Source organism: Rattus norvegicus, chromosome 18, assembly GCF_036323735.1.
Source record: "Rattus norvegicus strain BN/NHsdMcwi chromosome 18, GRCr8, whole genome shotgun sequence".
Lineage (NCBI taxonomy): Eukaryota > Metazoa > Chordata > Mammalia > Rodentia > Muridae > Rattus > Rattus norvegicus.
This window is the reverse complement of record NC_086036.1, coordinates 7,646,379-7,666,681: the sequence shown is the minus strand read 5'-3', so window position 1 is coordinate 7,666,681 and position 20,303 is coordinate 7,646,379.

The following is a 20,303-nucleotide window of genomic DNA, read 5'->3' as shown; positions in this document are numbered from 1 at the left end:
TCATTGAAATGAATAATTAGCTATATAGTTCTCTTGTGCTTACTTTCAGAATATAGGTTACAAAATTCTTCAAAAAATATGAATTCCTTGAAAATTATATAGATTTTTGCCTGGGTAAAGTTCTAGGGATTTATTTATTTTTAATTTCAGAACTAGAATCCAATGATGTAATTCAAAAAGACACAATAATTTTTACCTTCCTGAGCATTCCATGTAATTTTGTACTTTAGTCAGAAAATCCAAGAAGGGTTCTTCTTTATTTCTCTTCCTCAGTACAGGAAGAAACCCACCATTATTTAAGAAATAGAGCCACTATGTTTAATGGCAATGGGGTAGAAGAATAGGGTTGCCATAGCTCCGATAAATACATTAAAAAAGGAATTTTGTCCTTGAGTTTAGCTATTACTAAATTACAAGTTTTAAAAGCACTCTTTACCGAAAAAACAGGCATTAAGAGCAATCTGATTTTGTGTTTATCTCTAAATGCACATTTAACACAAAATGCATCATATTGAACAGTTCCATTCACTACCATCCTGTCCACTTGTTGGTCTAGGTGCATAACATGAGATTTGTGTGTGTGTGTGTGTGTGTGTGTGTGTGTGTGTGTGTGTGAGAGAGAGAGAGAGAGAGAGAGAGAGAGAGAGAGAGAGAGAGAGAGAGAGAGATATTTCCCTGGGGTTCTTAAACCTAAACGTTAATAAAAACTGAGAAATTTTAATATATATTTTTTTCTAGCTTCAGTGACAATTAGAAGTATGCTAGTTAAACATTACTGTTTCACTTAAGTGCTGCAGCTGATGAAAGCCTCTTTCAAACAGGTAGTTAGTGACTTTCTATTTAATGGTATAGTTTTGGTGTTTCCCAGTGTTTCCTGGTTTTCTATAATCAGGTACATACTAAGCCCCTTTGCCTGAATCTGGCAAGTGGAAAGGTAACAGAGAAATGTAACTTCCTGGAAGGACAGATGCTCTGCAGACATCTCGGACACTCCTTTTGGCCTGCAGACTATTGAGGGGTGGACCCAAGGAATGGAAATTTCCCTTCTGGGGAAAGGGAAATGCTGCAGCTCAGGGCCCATTTGACAGGAACTTTCCTCAGAACAGAGACTTCAGTCAGTTCTTAAGGCCTGTCGACTACACAGGAGATCCTGGAACCCCACAGTAAGAAGAGTGGAACTGAACCTGGACCAGGACTGCTTAGTCATTCACCCTATGGCCCTTAATTAAAATCTGAAATGCATGTTGGTAGCTAGGAGACGGGCTTTTTTATTGCCTTTGTGCTTCATACAGCAGGCAAGCTGGCCTTCATGTTTCCTGGGATCTCTTGTTTCCTCCCCCACCTCACCACAGAAGCACTGGGATAACACATAAATAGCAGCATGGCTAACTTTAGATGATTGCTGAGGATTTGAACTCAGGGTATCATGAAGCTGCTTGACGTCGATTGTACCACTTTTAAGTCTTCTGTTGAGGAGGGGCTGAGCTTAGTTAATTTTATTTTTAGATTTATCTATTTTATGTGTATGTGTATGTATATTTATATGCAGTAATATGTATGTATATTTTATGTGTATAATATTTGGCCTGCACTCGTGTCTATGTAACATGTGTGCCTGATGCCTGTGGAGGTAAGAAGAGGCCACTAGATCCTCTAGAACTGGAGTTATGGACAATTGGGAGTCATCAACTAAACCTGGATTCTCTGCAAGAAGGAGGGTTCTTAACTGGTGAGCCATCTCGCCAGCCCCTCAGAAGTCTTTAAGGAAGAGAGGGACACTTTCAGTGGTGAGTTGATACATATACTCTAATGCCAGTGTTAGGATGATTCAGCATAGAAGTAGCAATGTAGTTTAATGATGACATTTAAAATATATGTGATATATTTATATATCAAATGTATAAACAATATATATTACATAATATATATGATATATGTATACATACATATAAGCCACAGTTCCCTCAAAAGCCTTACTGAGCACTTCACAGCCAATTACTGTTCTTAAATGTCAGTGAGAGGATGTGTAAAGTTTTTAGCAAAAGCAAAGTGACTTTCTCATTTGAGCAACCAACGGAATTCTATATCTAAAGGACTTTTGTCTTTTAATGCCAAAATGGATGCATTTGCATATTCTCTTGATGTATCAGGAAGTTGGAAATTGCTCATGATTTTAGGACAGTTCAAAAAATTGCCTTTATATAGTCTGGGTGTTTTTAATCTATGTGCAATTGTTTTAAAGTCTTATTGCTCTGTATCTGTGATGAATAACTAATAAAATGGATTATCATTTTTCTTATCTGTTATCCAAATGTATTTAATTTAATACTGATTACTTAGGATTTCAAATTATATATCATAGAAACTGGTGAATATGCCTAAACAAATAATGTAAACATAATTATAATTTGATAGTCTAGCAAAAGGAATATTATGTTCCTTTTTATGGGAAAATATCCAGTCTTGCTGGGTGTGGTGCCACAAGCCTTTAATCTAAGTACTCGGGCATGGCAGGCAGTTCTCTGTAGGTTTAAAGCCAGTCTGAGTTTCAGGACAACCAGGACTACATAGAGAGAGGCCCTGTCTTAAAATCAACCAACCAACCAAACATACAAACAAACAACCTAACAACAAAACAACCAAACAACCAACCAACCCACCCACCAACCAACCAAACAACCAACCAAACAACCAACCAGCCAACCAAACAAACAAATAACCAACGAAACAAACAAATAAACAAACAAACAAAATCCCAATCTTATGTGATACCTGCCACTTAAACTATCGAAACTTTCTCATTAAAAGTATTACAGAATTAAAATAGTGAATGCATCTCTTTGCTTATAAACTGATTAGCTAATATTCCTAAGGAACTGCAGTCTCAGGCTTCCTTCAGAGTGGGAAACATTGATTATAGGCTAACGCATTTTACTATGTACAAGGAACCACAGTAATTCTGTACAGTTTAGATAAGCAAGAAATTCACTACTTACTTTATATTAATTTTTTCAAAAACAAATTCTAGAGTAATAACGATTATTTATAAATTAGAATATATGAGCTCATTTGGATTAAATTGGCATATTTTAAGAAATATTGGTACTAAATTAACATTTTAATATAGAGTATATAATAAGACAATTGATATTTTAATAAACATGATATAATTTTATAGAACTGTTCAATAATTCAGTGCTTGGTATTCAGATTTTCAGCATTGCTATTTTTCCTCCTAGATTTCCTTACAAAATGCCAACCAGGAATCTATAACTACATCGTATTTCAGAAAACCAAAATATCCATACATTCCATGCATTTTTTATTGGATTTTTTATTTACATTTCAAATGTTATCTGCTTTTCTGGTTTCCCATCCATAACCCCCCTATCCCATTCCCTCTCCCCCTTCTTCTATGAGGGTATTCCCCCACCCACCTAACCACTCCTTCCTGCCTCCCCTCCCTGACATTTCCCTACACTGGAGGATCCAGCCTTGGGAGGACCAAGGGCTTCTCCCATTGGCTTCTCCTCTGGGACATATGCAGCTGGAACCATGGGTCTGTTCATGTGTACCCTTAGGATGGTGGTTTAGTGCCTAGGAGCTCTGGTTGGTTGGTACTGTTGTTCTTATGGGATTTCAAGCCCTTTCAGCTCCTTCAATCTGTTCTCTAACTCCTCCATTGGGGACCCAGTTCTTAGTCCAATGGTTGGTTCTGAGAGTCCGCCTCTGTATTTGTCACACTCTGGCTGAGCCTCTCAGGAGACAGCTATATCAGGCTCCTGTCAGCATGCACTTCTTGGCATCAGCAATATTGTCTGGGTTTGGTATGTGTATGGGCAGGATCCCCAGATGGGGCAGTCTCTGGATGGCCATTCCTTCAGTCTCTGCTCCAAACTCTGTCTCTGTATTTCCTCCTATGAATATTTTTGTTCCCCCTTCTAAGAAGGACTGAAGCATCAGCACTTTGGTCATCCTTCTTCTTGTGGTCTGTGGATTGTATCTTGCGTAATCCCAGTTTATTCTTGATTTAATAGGTATTCTTGCTAATGTTGGACAACCAACGCTTATAACAAATTCAAGTAAGTCATAGAGGAACAAAAATAAAAGAAAGTAGATGTCCATTTTTTACAGTAAAAGAAGTGAACACTAATTTGAAATGAGATGATTCATAGTAAATGTCTCGGATTTCTCTTAGGAAGGCAAAATTACCCAAAGGGCTGTCTCCTTGTAAGACAACCTTATATAATAGAAGAGAATAGCATTACATTTGGAGTTCATAGTTTTACAGAAGGTAATAAACTTATGTTGGAAATTTTAAAAATTATTTATTCTTTCTGTCTCTGTTTCTCTCTCGGCTTATCTCCAGCCCTTCCTTTCTCCACGTGTATGTGCATATGTGCGTGGGTGCATGCATGCGTGCGTGCGTGCATGCGTGTGTGTGACCATGTGTTGCTCAAAGGTTAACTTTGTGAAGTCAGTTCTCTTCTTCCACCTTTGCCTGGATGCTAGAGGTCCATGTAGGACTCCACACTGGGTAATACTCCTCAGAGTATTACCTACTGAACTATTTGACAGTTTCACATTTTCCATCTTCGTTATATTTTAGTGAAAATCATTCTTAATGTCAATCAGCTTAAAGTTAACCTTTACTTAGCTAATAAAAATTCATCATTCGAAAATTCAGTTCTAAAATATTGTTAGTATACAGTATTCTAACCCTGAATGTAGCATGGGTCCTTGGATGGAGGCAAAAATAATTTCCATCAGAGAAGTCCCAATGATGATAAAGAGAAATAGATATTGAGACCTTCCCGAAGTGGTGTGAACCATACCTACTGCAATAAGAGATATTACACACTCAGAACCAAAATTAACAACTGGATGGATGAATCAAAAGATAAGAACCAATGTCTATGAAAGGAAGCCTTCTCCAAGGTATGGCTTTATTGGCACTGAGATAGTGGATGATGATTTACTTGGATCAATAATTACACATATTTATGGAAATGATTTGAAGAGCAATTCTGAAAGCTCCTTAAACAGCATCTACTGTGTTGATTGCCACTGGTACATTAAGAACCCCTAGGTGTCCACATCAGTCATTTTTAAAGTGTTGCTTTGAAATGGACTCCTGAGCTGATGCCTCTGGAGATGGTGTGTGTTTACCTTTGTCTGGGGCCGTGGTATATTCTCAGAGGGCAAGACATTACATTAAGATACCCACCTGTTATGTCTGAGTGATGAAAAGTAAGCACTTCTTTGTCTCTTTCTGTGTCTGTCTCTTGCATGCATGGATATGTGTGCTATACACATGTATATGTGTAGTGTATGTGTATACATGTATGTTGTATATACCTACATGTGTTGTGTGCATGTATATGCTGTAGGAATGTATGTTTGTGTTGTATGCTTTTACACATGTGCTGTACACATGTATGTGTGTTGTGTACATATACATGTGCTGTATACAAGCATGTATGTTGTGTGCCTTGTATGTATGCATGTGCTATATACAAGTAGATATGTGTCTCATTTATGTACATGTGTAATATATACATGTATATATGTGTTGGTGCTTGAGCAGGTTGAGCAAGTGCATGTTAATAGAGACCAAGATTCATCCAAGGTGTAGTCCTTAATCAATCTCCTATTTCTTTCTAGAGAATTTCTCAGTGAGCATGGAGCTCTGTGATTGGCTAGACCAAGTGACCAGTGAGTGCCAGGGACTCGGCCGCCTCTGCCTGCACAGTCGTGAGATAACTGAGGCAGTTGCCTGGGTTTTCACATGGCGTTTAGCTTTCGAATTTGGTACTCACGCTTTCGTGACAACCACTTCATTGATTAAGCTATGTCTCCCTGGCTCCCAGTTCTACAGACTTTCATGTCTTTCTTTTCAAGTAAGGTGCTGTTGTGGTGGGGGTGTGTTCACTTGTCCTTTCTCCTCTGTGGTTGAGAACTCTGTAAATGCACTGGTGCAGTATGGCTATTAGTAACGATATGGGTTTGTGTGTGTTCACTATTTCAAAGTGTTTCTGTGGAAAGGTAAGTTTCTGGGGTGGTCAACCCTTTGTTATGCCTGGGGCCAAGGATTTTCTTTCTGGTCTAATATTACATTTCAGTACACAATTAAGAGTATGGAGTGGTATTTTCTTTCATAAACACACAAGTCACTAGGCCAAAGCCCCTGGATGCCATGAAATCTGGAAGGATCAAATATTCTGGCTGCCTCAAAAAAATCCTCCTTAGGATGCCATGGCTTTAGAGTTTCTTCCTGATGTTAGAACACTGAGGCTGGAAGTGTGAAGTCTGGCTTCTCTGCAGTCTCTTGTGGAGTTTCAGTGCTGCAGTCGCAACTCTCCAGAAACAGTCTGTGCAGATGCTGCGTCTGACTTCATGGTGCCAGGGAAGCAAGGGTGGTCCGCCACCAGGCTTTCTGCTTCAGGGTGGCTTATCTGTTTTGGCACTTTAATTGTGTGTGTGTGTGTGTGTGTGTGTGTGTGTGTGTGTGTGTGTTAAAATATGACGCTGTGGTCTCTGCTCCCAGACCCGGTGAGAGAGAGACCCAACCGCCTGGTCAGGTGGGCACTCCTGAGGCTGCAGAGCAGAAGAGACCACCAACACTGCTCACCCCTGCCCACATCCCTGGCCCAAGAGGAAACTGTATAAGGCCTCTGGGCTCCCGTGGGGGAGGGCCCAGGAGCGGCAGGACACCAGCCTGAGACACTGCCAGAACCTGAAAGAAACAGACCTGATAAACAGTTCTCTGCACCCAAATCCCGTGGGAGGGAGAGCTAAACCTTCAGAGAGGCAGACAAGCCTGGGAAACCAGAAGAGACTGCTCCCTGCACACACATCTCGGACGCCAGAGGAAAAAGCCAAAGACCATCTGGAACCCTGGTGCACTGAAGCTCCCGGAAGGGGCGGCACAGGTCTTCCTGGTTGCTGCCGCTGCAGAGAGCCCCTGGGCAGCACCCCACGAGCAAACCTGAGCCTCGGGACCACAGGTAAGACCAAATTTTCTGCTGCAAGAAAGCTGCCTGGTAAACTCAAGACACAGGCCCACAGGAACAGCTGAAGACCTGTAGAGAGGAAAAACTACAGGCCCGAAAGCAGAACACACTGTCCCCATAACTGACTGAAAGAGAGGAAAACAGGTCTACAGCACTCCTGACACACAGGCGTATAGGACAGTCTAGCCACTGTCAGAAATAGCAGAACAAAGTAACACTAGAGATAATCTGATGGCGAGAGGCAAGCGCAGGAACCCAAGCAACAGAAACCAAGACTACATGCCATCATCAGAGCCCAATTCTCCCACCAAAACAAACATGGAATATCCAAACACACCAGAAAAGCAAGATCTAGTTTCAAAATCATATTTGATCATGATGCTGGAGGACTTCAAGAAAGACATGAACACACTTAGGGAAACACAGGAAAACATTAATAAACAAGTAGAAGCCTACAGAGAGGAATCGCAAAAATCCCTGAAAGAATTCCAGGAAAACACAATCAAACAGTTGAAGGAATTAAAAATGGAAATAGAAGCAATCAAGAAAGAACACATGGAAACAACCCTGGATATAGAAAACCAAAAGAAGAGACAAGGAGCTGTAGATACCAGCTTCACCAACAGAATACAAGAGATGGAAGAGAGAATCTCAGGAGCAGAAGATTCCATAGAAATCATTGACTCAACTGTCAAAGATAATGTAAAGCGGAAAAAGCTACTGGTCCAAAACATACAGGAAATCCAGGACTCAATGAGAAGATCAAACCTAAGGATAATAGGTATAGAAGAGAGTGAAGACTCCCAGCTCAAAGGACCAGTAAATATCTTCAACAAAATCATAGAAGAAAACTTCCCTAACCTAAAAAAAGAGATACCCATAGACATACAAGAAGCCTACAGAACTCCAAATAGATTGGACCAGAAAAGAAACACCTCCCGTCACATAATTGTCAAAACACCAAATGCACAAAATAAAGAAATATTATTAAAAGCAGTAAGGGAAAAAGGTCAAGTAACATATAAAGGCAGAACTATCAGAATCACACCAGACTTCTCGCCAGAAACTATGAAGGCCAGAAGATCCTGGACTGATGTCATACAGACCCTAAGAGAACACAAATGCCAGCCCAGGTTACTGTATCCAGCAAAACTCTCAATTAACATTGATGGAGAAACCAAGATATTCCATGACAAAACCAAATTTACACAATATCTTTCTACAAATCCAGCACTACAAAGGATAATAAATGGTAAAGCCCAACATAAGGAGGCAAGCTATACCCTAGAAGAAGCAAGAAACTAATCGTCTTGGCAACAAAACAAAGAGAATGAAAGCACACAAACATAACCTCACATCCAAATATGAATATAAAGGGAAACAATAATCACTATTCCTTAATATCTCTCAATATCAATGGCCTCAACTCCCCAATAAAAAGACATAGATTAACAAACTGGATACGCAACGAGGACCCTGCATTCTGCTGCCTACAGGAAACACACCTCAGAGACAAAGACAGACACTACCTCAGAGTGAAAGGCTGGAAAACAACTTTCCAAGCAAATGGTCAGAAGAAGCAAGATGGAGTAGCCATTCTAATATCAAATAAAATCAATTTTCAACTAAAAGTCATCAAAAAAGATAAGGAAGGACACTTCATATTCATCAAAGGAAAAATCCACCAAGATGAACTCTCAATCCTAAATATCTATGCCCCAAATACAAGGGCACCTACATACGTAAAAGAAACCTTACTAAAGCTCAAAACACACATTGCACCTCACACAATAATAGTGGGAGATTTCAACACCCCACTCTCATCAATGGACAGATCATGGAAACAGAAATTAAACAGTGATGTCGACAGACTAAGAGAAGTCATGAGCCAAATGGACTTAACGGATATTTATAGAACATTCTATCCTAAAGCAAAAGGATATACCTTCTTCTCAGCTCCTCATGGTACTTGCTCCAAAATTGACCATATAATTGGTCAAAAAACGGGCCTCAACAGGTACAGAAAGATAGAAATAATCCCATGCGTGCTATCGGACCACCACGGCCTAAAACTGGTCTTCAATAACAATAAGGGAAGAATGCCCACATATACGTGGAAATTGAACAATGCTCTACTCAATGATAACCTGGTCAAGGAAGAAATAAAGAAAGAAATTAAAAACTTTTTAGAATTTAATGAAAATGAAGATACAACATACTCAAACTTATGGGACACAATGAAAGCTGTGCTAAGAGGAAAACTCATAGCTCTGAGTGCCTGCAGAAAGAAACAGGAAAGAGCATATGTCAGCAGCTTGACAGCACACCTAAAAGCTCTAGAACAAAAAGAAGCAAATACACCCAGGAGGAGTAGAAGGGAGGAAATAATCAAACTCAGAGCTGAAATCAACCAAGTAGAAACAAAAAGGACCATAGAAAGAATCAACAGAACCAAAAGTTGGTTCTTTGAGAAAATCAACAAGATAGATAAACCCTTAGCCAGACTAACGAGAGGACACAGAGAGTGCGTCCAAATTAACAAAATCAGAAATGAAAAGGGAGACATAACTATAGAATCAGAGGAAATTCAAAAAATCATCAGATCTTACTATAAAAACCTATATTCAACAAAATTTGAAAATCTTCAGGAAATGGACAATTTCCTAGACAGATACCAGGTATCGAAGTTAAATCAGGAACAGATAAACCAGTTAAACAACCCCATAACTCCTAAGGAAATAGAAGCAGTCATTAAAGGTCTTCCAACCAAAAAGAGCCCAGGTCCAGACGGGTTTAGTGCAGAATTCTATCAAACCTTCATAGAAGACCTCATACCAATATTATCCAAACTATTCCACAAAATTGAAACAGATGGAGCCCTACCGAATTCCTTCTACGAAGCCACAATTACTCTTATACCTAAACCACACAAAGACACAACAAAGAAAGAGAACTTCAGACCAATTTCCCTTATGAATATCGACGCAAAAATACTCAACAAAATTCTGGCAAACCGAATCCAAGAGCACATCAAAACAATCATCCACCATGATCAAGTTGGCTTCATCCCAGGCATGCAGGGATGGTTTAATATACGGAAAACCATCAACGTGATCCATCATATAAACAAACTGAAAGAACAGAACCACATGATCATTTCATTGGATGCTGAGAAAGCATTTGACAAAATTCAACACCCCTTCATGATAAAAGTCCTGGAAAGAATAGGAATTCAAGGCCCATACCTAAACATAGTAAAAGCCATATACAGCAAACCAGTTGCTAACATTAAACTAAATGGAGAGAAACTTGAAGCAATCCCACTAAAATCAGGGACTAGACAAGGCTGCCCACTCTCTCCCTACTTATTCAATATAGTTCTTGAAGTTCTAGCCAGAGCAATCAGACAACAAAAGGAGATCAAAGGGATACAGATCGGAAAAGAAGAGGTCAAAATATCACTATTTGCAGATGACATGATAGTATATTTAAGTGATCCCAAAAGTTCCACCAGAGAACTACTAAAGCTGACAAACAACTTCAGCAAAGTGGCTGGGTATAAAATTAACTCAAATAAATCAGTTGCCTTCCTCTATACAAAAGAGAAACAAGCCGAGAAAGAAATTAGGGAAACGACACCCTTCATAATAGACCCAAATAATATAAAGTACCTCGGTGTGACTTTAACCAAGCAAGTAAAAGATCTGTACAATAAGAACTTCAAGACACTGAGGAAAGAAATTGAAGACGACCTCAGAAGATGGAAAGATCTCCCATGCTCATGGATTGGCAGGATTAATATAGTAAAAATGGCCATTTTACCAAAAGCAATCTACAGATTCAATGCAATCCCCATCAAAATACCAATCCAATTCTTCAAAGAGTTAGACAAAACAATTTGCAAATTCATCTGGAATAACAAAAAACCCAGGATAGCTAAAGCTATCCTCAACAATAAAAGGACTTCAGGGGGAATCACTATCCCTGAACTCAAGCAGTATTACAGAGCAATAGTGATAAAAACTGCATGGTATTGGTACAGAGACAGACAGATAGACCAATGGAATAGAATTGAAGACCCAGAAATGAACCCACACACCTATGGTCACTTGATTTTTGACAAAGGAGCCAAAACCATCCAATGGAAAAAAGATAGCATTTTCAGCAAATGGTGCTGGTTCAACTGGAGGGCAACATGTAGAAGAATGCAGATCGATCCATGCTTATCACCCTGTACAAAGCTTAAGTCCAAGTGGATCAAGGACCTCCACATCAAACCAGACACACTCAAACTAATAGAAGAAAAACTAGGGAAGCATCTGGAACACATGGGCACTGGAAAAAATTTCCTGAACAAAACACCAATGGCTTATGCTCTAAGATCAAGAATCGACAAATGGGATCTCATAAAACTGCAAAGCTTCTGTAAGGCAAAGGACACTGTGGTTAGGACAAAACGGCAACCAACAGATTGGGAAAAGATCTTTACCAATCCTACAACAGATAGAGGCCTTATATCCAAAATATACAAAGAACTCAAGAAGTTAGACCGCAGGGAAACAAATAACCCTATTAAAAAATGGGGTTCAGAGCTAAACAAAGAATTCACAGTTGAGGGATGCCGAATGGCTGAGAAACACCTAAAGAAATGTTCAACATCTTTAGTCATAAGGGAAATGCAAATCAAAACAACCCTGAGATTTCACCTCACACCAGTGCGATTGGCTAAGATCAAAAACTCAGGTGACAGCAGATGCTGGCGAGGATGTGGAGAAAGAGGAACACTCCTCCATTGTTGGTGGGATTGCAGACTGGTAAAACCATTCTGGAAATCAGTCTGGAGGTTCCTCAGAAAATTGGACATTGAACTGCCCGAGGATCCAGCTATACCTCTCTTGGGCATATACCCAAAAGATGCCTCAACATATAAAAGAGACACGTGCTCCACTATGTTCATCGCAGCCTTATTTATAATAGCCAGAAAATGGAAAGAACCCAGATGCCCTTCAACAGAGGAATGGATACAGAAAATGTGGTACATCTACACAATGGAATATTACTCAGCTATCAAAAACAATGAGTTTATGAAATTCGTAGGCAAATGGTTGGAACTGGAAAATATCATCCTGAGTGAGCTAACCCAATCACAGAAAGACATACATGGTATGCACTCATTGATAAGTGGCTATTAGCCCAAATGCTTGAATTACCCTAGATCCCTAGAACAAACGAAACTCAAGACGGATGATCAAAATGTGAATGCTTCACTCCTTCTTTAAATGAGGAAAAAGAATACCCTTGGCAGGGAAGGGAGAGGCAAAGATTAAAACAGAGACTGAAGGAACACCCATTCAGAGCCTGCCCCACATTTGGCCCATACATATACAGCCACCCTATTAGACAAGATGGATGAAGCAAAGAAGTGCAGACCGACAGGAGCCGGATGTAGATCGCTCCTGAGAGACTCAGCCAGAATACAGCAAATACAGAGGCGAATACCAACAGCAAACCACTGAACTGAGAATAGAACCCCCGTTGAAGGAATCAGAGAAAGAACTGGAAGAGCTTGAAGGGGCTCGAGACCCCAAAAGTACAACAATGCCAAGCAACCAGAGCTTCCAGGGACTAAGCCACTACCTAAAGACTATACATGGACTGACCCTGGACTCTGACCCCATAGGTAGCAATGAATATCCTAGTAAGAGCACCAGTGGAAGGGGAAGCCCTGGGTCCTGCTAAGACTGAACCCCCAATGAACTAGTCTATGGGGGGAGGGCGGCAATGGGGGGAGGGTTGGGAGGGGAACACCCATAAGAAAGGGGAGGGGGAGGGGGATGTTTGCCCGGAAACCGGGAAAGGGAATAACACTCGAAATGTATATAAGAAATACTCAAGTTAATAAAAAAAAAATTTAAAAAAAAAAAGATTCCTGGGGCTGGAGAGATAGCTCAGCGGTTAAGAGCACCCGACTGCTCTTCCAAATGTCCTGAGTTCAATTCCCAGCAACCACATGGTGGCTCACAACCATCCGTAAAGAGATCCAATGCCCTCTTCTGGTGTATCTGAAGACAGCTACAGTGTACTTATATATAATAAATGAATAAATCTTTTTTAAAAAAAGGAGATCCCTGGGCATTGCAGTGGGAGGTGGGAAGGGTGGATGGTAAGCTGGAAAGAACAGAAAGGGTAGGGCAGAAACTTAACAAAAGATCTGAATACTGTGTCTTCCAGGGATGGAGGAATTGGTAGGACAGGAAATTGAAGTACTCCATGGCCTTTTGGGTAAAGGACAAGGTGCAGAGTAAGAAGCATTGTAATATTCAGTGATTGGAGTAACTTATCTATTATAGTCATCAACCCTAACTCTGTTCTGTAATTCATGGGTTAGCCATCAGTAGGTGTTAAGCCTATGGAAAACATGGGTAGGTAACCTTGAGGTTAATAAACAACAGAAGGCTCATTAAAAAAAAATATGACGCTGTGGTTGATAATTGACCTAAACCCTATTGCTCCGTGGAATGTAAAGCTTCTCCTATGTGCCTTTCTGAGCAACCAGGCAGATTGGTAAAAAGAGTAAGTCTTCAACGTAGATACTCACATGATCAACATTTTAAAGTTACATTTCAAATATTTTATATTATTCAGAAATGCTTAAAATTAGTGGCTTTGTATTTAAAAAATCTCTTCATTTGAATGCATGTTGTTCATGTCTCATCTACTCTCAAGCAGGGTTCGTAAGTTCACAAGAACCCTGACCCCTTGGATCGCAACAGCATGCATTGTCTCTATGGCAACAGGTGTAAGAATGGCTGTGCTCATCGATGATTCTAGAGAGTCCAGCGCCATTAGATGTTTTACCTTCTCCACCTGGCATTTTAATGGGTATCTTAACTCCTTCAGTGAGAGAGGAGAGATTATGAAAAGTAAAGCAACTTGAAATGTAAAAAGTCTTTATAAACAGTAATGCATGAGTCGTGAGATGGTCACACTGCTCCCGGGTACATAAAGCTGTCCTCTTCTTTTGTGTGCAATGGACGGTCTCACTTTGATTATTCAAGCTTAGATCTGTAATGAAACTCCAAATTTGCTCTATAAAGCAAAATACAACAACAAATAATAGCATGTATCATGAGTATTAATTGACAACTGCTTCAATGTTTTCAATGATGATAATGTCTTCTATCATTTTGAAGCCTGATCAATACACATATTCCAAAATAATATGTTCTATGCCATTTTTTATTTTATTTGTATTGGCCTAGTGTGTGTATGTGTGCACCATGAGGGTCAGAGGACAGCTTTGAGGAGTCGGTCTCTCCTTTTATTATGTGAATTCTGGGGAATAACCTTAGATGGTGAAGCTTCACTGCTGAGCCATCTGGTCAGCCCTTATGCCATAATTTTTAAGCTCATTAAATGCTGACTCAAGGTGTCGTGTCATGGAAAGGGATACCATAAGCACGTGGGGGTAAATGAATTTCTCAAATTAAAATATCACTTTGCTAAATTCCTTGGAATAATGACACCGTCAACAATAGTTTTAAATGTTTAAGGATTCAGATAGAAATAACTGAGTAGATTTCACTAGGAACATGAGTTTTGAATGTAGCTCAGTAGAGAGCACTTGCTTAGCATGGGAAAAGGGCCCCTAGGATGGATCTCCAGTGCCACAAAAATAAACAAGTATGTAAAAGGAAACCACCGGTTGTACATTGGCCTCATAAGACTAATAAAAAATTACCTGGCCCATGTAGAAAAAGTATATCTAACACATGTTTGTGTGCATGTTTGTGTGTTTGTGTGTGTGTGTGTGTGTGTGAAATAATGTAAAATAAAATAAAGCAAATATTGTGTTTTGTAATATTTTAACAGGTTAAAAAATTAGAAAAAAAGAAAAAAAAAGAGCTAACCTCAGAACCAGGATGGCTGTCTATCCGAAACACAATTCAGAAGCCATACACCATTTCCCTCTCTCAGCAGGTAGATCTGTGTATGGATGAAGGTCCTTTGTTGGAAATACATTGAAATGTAAGTTTTGAGTACATATTTCCTGGCTGCTCTCCTACAAAGACCTGCTCTCACACTTTGTCAGAATAATAGAACCTCCATTTGTAAACTAGGCACATGGCCCACTGAAATGGGCTAATTTTCTAGTTCTTCCTTGGAGCTTGTTGTGACCCATGTAATATAAATAAAAGTATAATATATACATTTAATGGGGAAATTTTTTTTAAAAATGGGTTTTTATTATCTGTCACACACAAAGGACAGTTCACAATAACAATTAACCAACTAAAATTGGGGAAAGGCTTGGAAGGAAGATGTGCACATGGGCAATAAACCCCAGAAAATATAATTAACATTATTCATCTTTAGGAGAAACAAATTAGGACCACAAGGAGATAACCCTTTACTACATGTCAAATAACATTTAGCATCAGTGAAGACACTGAAGGCTCACATATAACTGATGGGAAAATTAAGTAATATCCTATTTATATATTTGATGGTTTCCCCCAAAATTAAAAGTATAATATCTATATTATCTAGTGATTCCATTTCCAGACATATATGCAGAAGAAGAGAGTTAAGAACTTGAATGGGCATTTGTATATTTCTGTTCATGAGGGCCATTTTAAAAATCACTAAAAGATAGAAAGAATCAAAGTGCCCATGTGTGGATAAATGAAGGAAGAAAAAGGAGCATATGCATAAAAACAGCATAATATTACATCTTAAAAAAGAAAATCTGATACATTATAACTTAGATAGACCTTGAAGACATTATGCTAAGTGAAATAAAGCAATAACCAATGGAATGATATTGTTTTAATTAACTTATATAAAGGACCGAGAATATTCAAACACAGGCCTGTAAGATGTCTCAACACACAAAGCTGTTTGCTGCCGAGCCTGACTATGAGTTTGATACTCAGAATCAACACGGTAACAGTAGAGAACCGACACCCACAAGCCATCCTCTGCTTCTATACCTGAGCTGGGATATGCATGTGTGTTCTTGCTCAAGTGCACACATGCATACAATTGATTGTCAACTCCAGCGAGATAGGGTAGAATAGAGGTCATAGGGTCAGGAGGGAGGGACAGATGGAATTGTCCTAGAGGAATGTTACACTTCCAATTCATTTTTTCCTTTGAGATTTTTATATTTGTAAGGCTTTATGTTAAAATGTCTTCCCATTTTTCAAGGCTGTTACCCATGACTGCAGACTGAATGCTTTTAGCCTACTGAAGGCTAAGCATCAAAGTGGAAGACAGACCAGCTCCTCCCCCTGGAGCATACCACCATGTTCCCTGTGTAATTGAAGCTATCCCCCACAGCCATACTCTTAGGCATTCTCCATTACTTCCATGTTCTCCCGAGATTGCGTTCACGTGCTTGCCTGTGAGTGTGTGAGCTGTGGCAGCATGGCTGTGTTTGGATAGCTGTGTGGAGAAATGAGAGCAACCCTTTACTCAGCAGCTACACCAGAGAGTAGTAGTCCACCAAGCTTCAGGACTCTAGTGCAAAACGCCCAAAGCTCTTCGGGGAACTTCATGTCACCGGACTGCCGCTGACTCAGTTCTTAGATGCTTGTGAGTTGGTACTGAAGATGTGAAAATGAGTCAGGCTGAACCCCTTCTGCCAGAGGATGGGTGGATTTTAATGGGGAGGGCAGTAAGTTTCCTGTTCCTCTTTCTAAGTTTATGCAATGAAGTTCAGTGATACTCTCTACAGCCTGCAAGCGTCTGCAATCCCATGTGTTCCTGTGGTGAGACAGAAGGCAGAGACAGGACAGTACAACTAGCCTGGCCTACACAGCTGCAAACAACAGAAAGACTCTGTCTCAAAGCGGAAGAAAACAACTGTAAAACAATAAAATCTCTTCTCCTCCCAGCTCCTGCTCCCACAGTGACGGCTCTGAGACTAGTTATTTATTATTAAATGCCTAGGCCACAGCTTCGGCTCATTTCTTGACTAACTCATAACTTATTTAACTGATTCAAACCACTCTGTCTACTCCTACTACATGGTTAGTTACTTCTCTTCACTCCTGGCCTGCTTCTTTCACAGCGCATCTCCTAGGGCCTTTCTCGGGGTCTCGCTGGATTCTCCCCTTCTATTCTACCCTCAGTCCAGTTACATGAGACTCTTCCTGGTTCTCTTGAATCTTTCTTTTCTACTCTTAATATTTTCCAGAATCCTCTCTCTTCCTGCCAGTGTTCCACCTCCTATCTCCTTCCTCAGCCATAGGCCTTCAGCTTTTTAGTTGACAGGTGAAGCTTATGGGATATTCTCTCTACAAACAACTGAACTTCTAATTGTCTTGTCCTCCAAATGAACACTATGCCATTGGTGTTCCAGCATTGTACATGTGAACATGTATGCATACATATATACATACATACATACACTACACACACATATACACACATACATACACATATATACATACATACATATTACACATAGACACATACACACACATACACACACATACACATACATATATACATACATACACCACACACGTACACACATATATACATACATACACACACATATACACATACACACACATATATACATACATACATATTACAAACACATACACACACATACACACACATACACACACATATATACATACATACATATTACACACACATACACACACATATATACATACATATTCCACATACACATACACACATAAATATATACATACATACACCACACACATACATACACACACATATATACATACATACATACACCACACACACATACACACACATACACACATATATACATACATAGTCCACATACACACACATATGCACACACACACACACACACACACACATTAAAAAAGACAAAATGGGTTTTTAAAAAGAGAAATTCCCCAAAGTTGAGCCTGATTTGATCCAGACTGTGGATTGAAAAGTGGGGAGCTGTTTGTGACCTTGCTGAGCTTGAGCGTTTATGTGACAGTCGGCGAAGCACTTGCATAACAAGGGACATTATTGGTATGGCACTCAGATGGTCCCAGCCTGATGGCATAGATCTGAACTCCCAGGATGAAAGCATATCGTTGAAGCTCTGCAGAAGTGGAGGAGAAGTTGACAGCGATATTTAAAGGGTATTAGAGAGCAAAGGTGGGAGCTTTTAGAGCAAAGCGGAGAAACAATAGTCAGGGGTTTTAGAAAGAGTAAAGTGAGAATGGGAAGTTGGAATGAGTGCAGTCGTGTGTCATGAAGGAATCATAGTGAGGCATATGAAGGCGATCATTGGCAATACCACTGAAGAGGACACAAGGTGCAGAGGGTGAACAGAGAGTATCTGCCTAAGAGCATGTCTGTGAGTGGACACGAAGTCAGGAGAGGTGCTGCTCAGGAAAGCACCTTTTCTACTTGAAGAAGTGTGAGTGACAGTGTGTATGCCGAAGCAGCTCCAGCAGAGTGGAAGAGATTAAAGGTCCCCACTCTATAGAGAGAAGAGAAATTATGGAACCAGGTTTGAGAGAAAGGATGGTCACCTTGATCTCTTTATGCCACAGGAGGGCTGAGGGAGCAGTTAAGTGCACAAGTCTCAGAGGGGCCATTAGGAATCTGGCCTCTTAAAATGGCATAGTGTTTAAAGAGAGAGGTACAGGTGATAAATTTACTTTTTAGTCATAATAGCAAGAAAACTGCTCCAGAATGCCACTGAAGCAGCGCCGAATATTCACTCCTTTAAACAAAATGAATCTCTTTAGAAGGCTCTGGTCTTGCCAAGATCAGTTAACAGACACACTGAGAATGTTCGAGCTCCCTCACTTCACTGGTCTCCCAAAATGAACCACGGCTTTAACCCAAAGGGGTCATTTGTAGTTCCTAAATCAGACTTCAGATTGAGATATCACCCAGCCTTTATTGTCTAACAACCTCGTAGATCATTTTCTCTTATCCAGAGCCCATAATTTATTCCTGAACAAAAACTATGCAAATTCTAATGACCATAAATAATCCTCCTTTCCTTATTTAAAACAGAATCTATAGAAGCTTTGCCAGATAGCTATCACCAGTACACTTAGCTAAGGGTAAGTTAATCTGAACAAGTACTGAATCGCTCTGGCTGGTGTGGACACACTTTCTTCTCAGCTGAGGGGTGTACTGTATTCTCAAGCACCAGTAATATTGTAAAGGGGAGTGAGGATCACATTTTTAGGCCTTCAGAGGATAAGTTCCCCTTACCAACAGTCATTTGTGTGTTGGAGAGTCTTGGGACATTTGGTTATCGCTTGAGCTTCTATAACTTAACTCATGCTGTTTCTAGGCGGAAATATAATATGGCTTTGTCCCTATAAAATTGTGTCTTTCTTTCTGAAATGTCCTACAATAGGTAAGGTGTTACTTCAAGTTAACACTGTACCTGTGACATGAACAGGGCAATCAGATTGTCACATAACTTGTGGGCCATGGTCATCTGGACAGTCTTGTTAACTCCCACCTCTAATGGCTCCAGTGCATTCTCCAGATTTGCACAGGCTCTCTCCTTAATGGAAGGTACGAAAGGGCTTGGGATGCAGCTTAGTTCGTAGACTTAGCATGCAGAGAGCTCTAGGTTCAATCCCCAGGATGGTATAAGACCCAGGTAGGATGGAGTGTATCTTATAGAACACTAGCATTTGGGAGGCAGGATGACCAGAAGTTCAAGGTCATCTGTCATTATAGAGTGAGTTTAAGGCCAACCTGGGCTATGTGAGACTATGTTGCAAACAAACAAAAACAAAGCAAAACAAAACCAAAAAACCCAAAATCAATCAATCAAGCAAGCAAGCAAACCAACCAAAAGCCAAAAACCAAGTCAAAACAACAACAAACCAAAAACCAAACCAAAAGTTTTGAATGTTGATATGAATCAATGTGTCTGAACTTTAGCTCATTTCCCTGTGTGAGGTGTTTCCTGCTAGTTTGACTCTCCAATGCTTTTTTTTTCCGAGCATTTAACCTTGTCTAGTGTCCCAAGGAAACTCCATACCTTCAAAACAGTTGGGTGAGCAATTTCTGACTTTATTTTAGTGGATAACTTTCTCTTTTCTGTACCCCTCCCCAAGTTTTGGGAGTTCACTACATCAATATGAGATGCATAGTGTTATTTAAAAGTTATCTTACTTCTCTATTCATTGGCATTCTGCTTTAAATGAGGAACTATACATAGGTAGTCTAGAAGTCAGGCATGATATGAACCTCTAACAAGAAATGTCTTCTCATGCTCGCATGTTCCCAGCTCTCTGACAAGGCTGG